The sequence below is a fragment of the Primulina eburnea genome, chromosome 18, assembly GCF_022965805.1.
Source record: "Primulina eburnea isolate SZY01 chromosome 18, ASM2296580v1, whole genome shotgun sequence".
Taxonomy (NCBI): Eukaryota; Viridiplantae; Streptophyta; class Magnoliopsida; order Lamiales; family Gesneriaceae; genus Primulina; species Primulina eburnea.
This window is the reverse complement of record NC_133118.1, coordinates 12552023-12559273: the sequence shown is the minus strand read 5'-3', so window position 1 is coordinate 12559273 and position 7251 is coordinate 12552023.

Genomic DNA, 7251 nt, shown 5'->3' with positions numbered 1-7251 from the left:
TCATTACTGTTTTCAGTTGGGTTAGCATGTTTTCTGATTAAGATTATTTATATGCATGTTTATCTGAATTGAGTTGCATGCTTATTTGATTAATTTCATAGACTATGAGATAGAGGGTTTCTATACATGATAGCATGTTTTATGATTTAGTCTGTTTATATACATGCTTACCATGTTTTATACTGGGATTCATTCTAAATGGAGTTATCCGGCTGTTGTCTTGTTTTGTATGTGTGCATGACAACAGGTGGGGCTGGATCAGGGTCGAGATGACGATGAGAGAAGACGAGTTAGCGTGGTGATTCCGGACTTGTAGCAGATTTGGTTTATTACTTGAATTTAGTAATTGAACCTTAGACTTAGGTTGTACATTATTTTACTTTTCTACTGAATTGTAGTTGATATACAGAGATGTATATTATTTAGATTCCATTACCTTCCGCATTTACATTTTAAAAAGAAAAATTTTTAGACCCTGTTTATCAGAACTGATAATTAAATCCCAACGATGCTTAATAAGACAGATCAGCTTCCGGGTCCCCACAATTGTGATGCATCTCACCGAGGATTGGGTTGTGTTTTGATGCAGCGAGGGCATGTGATCGCTTATGCCTCAAGACAACTGAAACCCCATGAATCTCGATATCCAATTCATGATTTTGAATTGGCAGCCATAGTCTTTGCGTTGAAAATATGGCAACACTATCTGTACGGTGAGAAGTTCGAGATTTATTCTGATCATAAAAGTTTGAAATATCTCTTTTCACAGTCAGAATTGAATATGAGACAACGGAGATGGCTGGATTTATTGAAAGATTTTGATTGTGAAATCAAATACTATCCGGGGAAATCTAATGCCGCAGCAGATGCACTAAGTCGAAAGGTATGTTCTCTATCCTTATCGACTACCGGAGTCTCGAATTTGATTGCGGACTGCTGTTTGTCTGGACTATTATTTGAGACAGATAAGAGACCAATAAGATTATATACTATTCAAGCGGAACCAGAGCTGATTGTGAGAATTAAAGCGGCTCATAAAGGTAATCAGAATATACAGAAGTCGATTGCTATGGTTAGAGCTGGACATCGATCGGAATATCAGGTTCAAAATGGTATTTTGTATGTGAATAATCGTCTTGTGGTGCCGAATGTTTCGAATTTGAGACAGCAGATACTGACAGAAGCGCACAACAGTCGATTTAGCATTCATCCTGGTGGCAGGAAAATGTATAATGATTTAAAGACACAGTATTGGTGGAAACAAATGAAAGCGGACATTGCTACATTTGTATCAAAGTGTCTCAATTGCCAACAGGTGAAAGCTGAGAGGAAGAAACCAGGAGGATTGTTACAGAGTTTGTCTATTCCTGAATGGAAATGGGATCACATTTCCATGGATTTTGTGACACAATTACCGAGATCCTCCCGAGGTTATGATGCGATTTGGGTCGTGATTGATCGATTGACCAAATCCACATGTTTTATTCCATACAAGATGACATATAGATATGATCAGATAACCGATATCTATGTTAAGGAAGTGGTTACACTGCACGGAGTGCCGAAGTCAATTGTTTCAGACATTGATCCTCGGTTTACATCGCACTTTTGGCAAAGTTTGCAGCAAGCTCTAGGTACGAAATTGCATCTTAGTACCGCATATCATCCACAGACTGACGGACAGTCAGAACGGACGATTCAGACATTGAAAGATATGCTGAGAGCAGTAGTGCTTGATTTTAGCATTAATTGGCAAGATGCATTACCTCTTTGTGAATTTTCGTACAACAATAGCTATCAAACGAGTATTGAAATGGCACCATTTGAAAAGTGTTAGAGTAGGTGCCCGTCGAGCCAAGTGTTGGCCGAGTGTTCACAATGAAACTCTATGTATAAACGATCTTTATTTTAATTATATTTGAAATTATTGTTTTGGCACATCTTTATCTGTATACCCATGCTAGTTGCATAGATAAAGTCCTTGAATATACAAATAGTAGAAAGAATATGAGATACTCATGAGATGAGTATCATGAAACTCATATTTGGAATACTGTATATTCTAAACGGTTCCTAGTCGATTCAGCCGCCACTAAGAAGGATATAGGCCGCTCGAGTTAGAGACTAGTATCTGCGATGTGAGTACCATGTTTCATTGGTAGGGGACATTGTGATGTCCGAACATGCAGATAGGTGCTCCTTGTAGAGTGCACTGAACAACCCTCCATAAAAGGACTTTCCAAGTGGTTCTCACTTATCGAGTGGAATAGTCCTAGTTTATGGTTGTACACCATTAGTCCTTATGACCCGGGACAACATTGAGACTCTATGTGCTAGAATTACACTTTGGCTTGTTTACCGACTCTCATGGGGTCATCAGGTGGCAAGGTTGGGTGTTCTGTCGAAACGTATAGGAGTCGATGCATTGTAGTCGGGGATTCACCACTTAACTTCGGGTATGGATATCCTATGTGTTCTCATGTGTATGTAGATTGAAATCTCTGATCAGAGTATGGTGGTAATTATGAAAGGGATTTCATAGATTACACCATCGATGCAACTACGGCATGACACATAGTATCGATCATTGACAACTCTCGATAAACCAATGGTTGTCGAATCGGTCGGGATATATGAGTTGAAGGGACCGTACTGTACGCTAACCATAATTGAATGGTTCTTGCAGGCACTATCATTTGATACCTAGGGAATCATGTAAGCGATGTTGCTAGGCGTTTAACATGATTCGTTGGGTGCTATCAGACTTGAGTTCTGACGTTCTTGTTATCAATGAGTTGATAAGTAAGAATGGAGCAATTGGGGTATGCTCATATAAGGACATGTTTAGTCCGAATCACATGGAGATGTGAACCCACGGCTAGTTGTATCAATGAACCATTGAGGGCCACACAAGTGCTAGCTTTATAGATCCCGTTGAGAAGTAAAATAGTTCAATGTGTTGAACGACTTATAAATGAGTTTATAAGTGTATGGAAAAATAGAAGTATGACTTCTATGAGAGAAATGTAAATTTTAATTTATGGAAGTGTTCCTAAATTAAAATTTGGCCAATTGAATAATGTATTTTAAAATTGTGATTTTCATAAACATTATTATGGACCAAATTAAATTAATTCAAGTGTTGAATCAATTAAACACTAGTGGACCTAGTAGAGTTCAAATAATTAAATTAATTGAAGTGTTGAATCAATTAAATTATATTGAGTCTTGTAGAGCTCAATTTAAATTAATTATTTAACTAGTGGGACTTGGGTAAATTCAAGTAATGTTTAATTAATCTCAAATATGTTTGAGATAATTAAATTTAGTCCATGGTTTTTATTTTGATAATAAACCATATAATATGCATGCATGGGAGGTGAAGGGTTGGAGACAACTTTTGCAACTATCAAGGCTTGGCATGCTACTTTTGTCTCTACTTTTTACAAGTCCAAGACAAGTCTCCCTTCCCCCATGCTAGCATCCTCATGGCCGAAATTCTCACCTCCATTCTATCAAGTTTTCTCTCAATTTTTCTCTTCAAGTGTTGAGGAAGAAAAATACTTCTCTTTGAAAAATCATTTTATTTTTCTAGTGCAAAATAAAAGGGGTTCTAGTTTGCTAGTGGTGGGCCTAATTTTGAAGGAAAGATTCAAGACCAAGGAGAGCTTGTAGATTTGTCATCCATTCAAGAGCCAAGTTGTTTACAACTTGGTTGGAGCCATCATCAACCTCAAGAGGTTGATAGGTAACTATTTCTAAACACACTATGAATGTCATTTTGGTGTTTTATTGTATTTCCTACACAAATCCATGGTGGCCGAAATTTATATGCTAAAATCGAAATTTTTGTGCTTCCGTTGCGTTTCCGGCCACCGTAACCGATCCCCTTTCAAGTGGTATCCGAGCTATGGTTACGTTTTTGTGTAGCAAATATAAGATATTATGTTGAGATCGATTTCTAACCGCATGAGTGTATTTTTTGCAACAAAAATTCAAGGCATGAAAGGGGAAATTTCGGGCAGCATGTTGCTGCCCGTGTCGGGCAGCTCGGGCTGCCCGAGGGGCTGCCCGTTTCGGGCAGCAAGGGCAGCCCGAGGGGCTGCCCGAACGCCCCTCCTTTTAAAATAAATTAAAAAAAAATTTTTTGTTACCGGAATCCGGCGACGGAGCTCCGGCGACGGCAATGACGACTAGGGTTTTCAAAAGGTGTTTTGAAATATCCAAGTGTCATGGGCCTTGAGTTGTTGGGCCATTGGATAGCTTAAATATTTGTGAATTTTAAATGGGCCAAAATATTTTTGGTGAAAAATGAGTTTTTGGGCCCTTAAGTTTAAAATTACAAAAGTTGCAAATATTTTCTCATGAAATAAATAATTTAAGTTGGACTTTCATTATTTATAGTAAATGGTGATTTACAAGAAATTTGGTTATAAATAAATTAATTGGAAAGTAGACAAAGGTGTTTGTATACTTTGTTAATTTAGTTTATAATCGTGGCGGTTAGTGATTGGATCAAGATATATAATATTGGATCAATTAATTATTGTGATAATTAATTGATGGTGTATGATATGTGATATTATGCATGAAGGATGATCAAAAGCCCAAGCCCAATTTGCTAGGTGTATGCTAGGATATTTTGTGTTGAATGATTGTAATAATTATCAATTTATAAAGTGGGCTTGGTTTATGGCCCGTTCCCACCCCATGAGATGTATCCCTATTTGCCATGGATATTTATTTGTAAATATTAGTATAGTGGATGATCAAGATTGGAAGATGGTGGCCATGATGATTATGAAGATCGAAGACATGTAAATATTGGAAGCTTATGTAATAGTTGCATTTGCATCCCGTGCATTTCCCTAGGATTGGACCTAGGCCCGTGTTTAGCTCACACGGTCCGTTAGTATTGGGGCGATTGATCATCCTTGTTTGTTTACTGTTTATAATATATGCATGATATGTTTTAAATAATGAGTATGTGTGTTATTATTATGATAATAACAAAGTTGCATGAATCCGGCAAACATACGATCAAACATGGCGAGCTTTTAAAATAAAATTAATGATGAGACCTTTCAAAAATTAAAAACCCTCATTTTGAATTAGATTCAAAAATTAATATCAAGTCCGAAAAGGGGAATTAAAAATTTGTTTATAATTTCCTTGTCTTCCATCGACAATGGGTGCATGATGAACGCTACCCGTACTTGGGGCTCGGCTCATATTATTGGGGGAGCTTTGGGTGCCGGAAAGCTGTGACATCTATTGACATGGTGATGTGAACTACGTGGAACTCCCATGATTTCGGCTCATATTATTGAGGGAACTCATGGCGACCGTCCATTAAGGTTCAATATCGATGGGTTAGGCTTGACACGTAAAGATGAACGACGTTATATTATTGGGTCCTAATCAAACGTGAGACAAAAGTATACGTAGAGGGTTGCATGGCGATGCAATTGGAAACTACCTTTTAGGAATTGTGATGGCCGATATTATTCGGGATCACAATTCGCTAATTGGACCTTACGTACCTACTGAGGAAAGTGTTTCCCGTTTTCACTAGAGGGTAGTGAAAATGTCAAAACAGTGGGAGCGATAATTTATAAAGTAAAAGTCCAAACTTTATATCTTATTAGATATTTTAAAATAGTCATTAACATTTATCTGTTTTACTTTTCAGTACAAATCTTTGACAATGTCATCAATTCGCAACCCGTTTTCCGTTATTCTCGAAAAACATGTGTTAACCGGACCTAACTACCTCACTTGGCTAAGAAATCTGAAAATTGTCTGGAACTCGGAAAGGATTGCATATACACTAAATGAGTCGCCCCCTGATAAGGCTCCGACTGACTGCACTCCTGAGGAATTGCAGACCTACAAGGATTGGTGTGACCATGACTTGAAGGCCAAGTGTTATATGCAGGCTTCTATGAACGATGAGCTACAGAGGCGTTTTGAGGGTGCTAAGAATGCTGCTGACATTCATATGCACCTCAAAGAGCTCTTTGGTGAGCAGACTCGGCCTCTAAGGCATGCCACATTCAAGGAGCTCATCACTTTACGCATGCGAGATGGGGCTTCGGTCCATGAGCATGGCCTAAAGATGATTGGGCTCGTAGACAAGCTCGTAGGCATGGATTTGATCTTGCCATCGGAGTTGACCACGGATGTGTTGCTGTTGTCACTGCCTAGCTCGTTTGATCCTTTTGTGGTGAATTTCAATATGAACAAAATGGAGCCGACCCTTGAGGAGTTGGTGAACATGCTTGTGACTTTTGAGTCCACCATCAAGAAAGAGAAGTCGGTTCTTTATGTGGGTTCTTCATCTGGTACGAAGACCGATCCACGTGGGAAGGGAAAGAAGCGTTCTTTTCCACGTCCCAAGAAGAATGTGCCCTTGAAGAGGAAAGCTCCGAGTCCCGTTGTGGTAGCTACACCAGATAAAGCTAACAAGACTGTTGATATCTGTCATTACTGCAAGAAGCCTGGACATTGGAGGCGTAACTGCAGGGAATATCTTGCCCAGAAGGGTTCTGGCAAAGGTATGTTCTACATTGAAGTAAATATCTCCATTAACTCTACTTCTTGGGTATTGGATACCGGCTGTGGCTCACATCTCTGTAATGATTTGCAGGTGATGGGAAGAAGTAGGAAGCTCAGGGAAGGTGAGACCTTCTTGAGGATGGGCAATGGGGCAAGAGTTGCTGCCAAGGCTGTAGGAGATGTTTACTTGCATTTGAACAATGATTTTAAGCTTGTTTTAAGAGATGTTTTGTTTGTACCAGACTTGGTGAAAAACATTATTTCCATTTCTATGCTTGATATTGATGGATTTTCTTGTCTATTTTGCAAAGGTGTTTGCAATATTTACAAGAATGAATGTTTAGTTGGTACCGGAGAACTTGAAAACAATCTCTACACCTTAAAATTAAAAGATATTCCGATTAACAATGTCCAAGCAATAACAACAACAAATAAGCGCAAACAAGATACTCTTAATTCGGCACAATTATGGCATGCTCGATTAGGACATATTTCCCTAAGAAGGATGAACAAGCTAGTGGGAGTTGGCATGTTTGATATGTCCGATATTAATGCTCTCACGACTTGTGAATCCTGTCTAAAAGGAAAGATGACCAAAATTCCCTTTAAGGGCAATGCGGAGCGAGCCAAAGGGTTATTGGATTTGATCCATACCGATGTGTGCGGTCCGCTTAGCATCACCACTAAGCATGG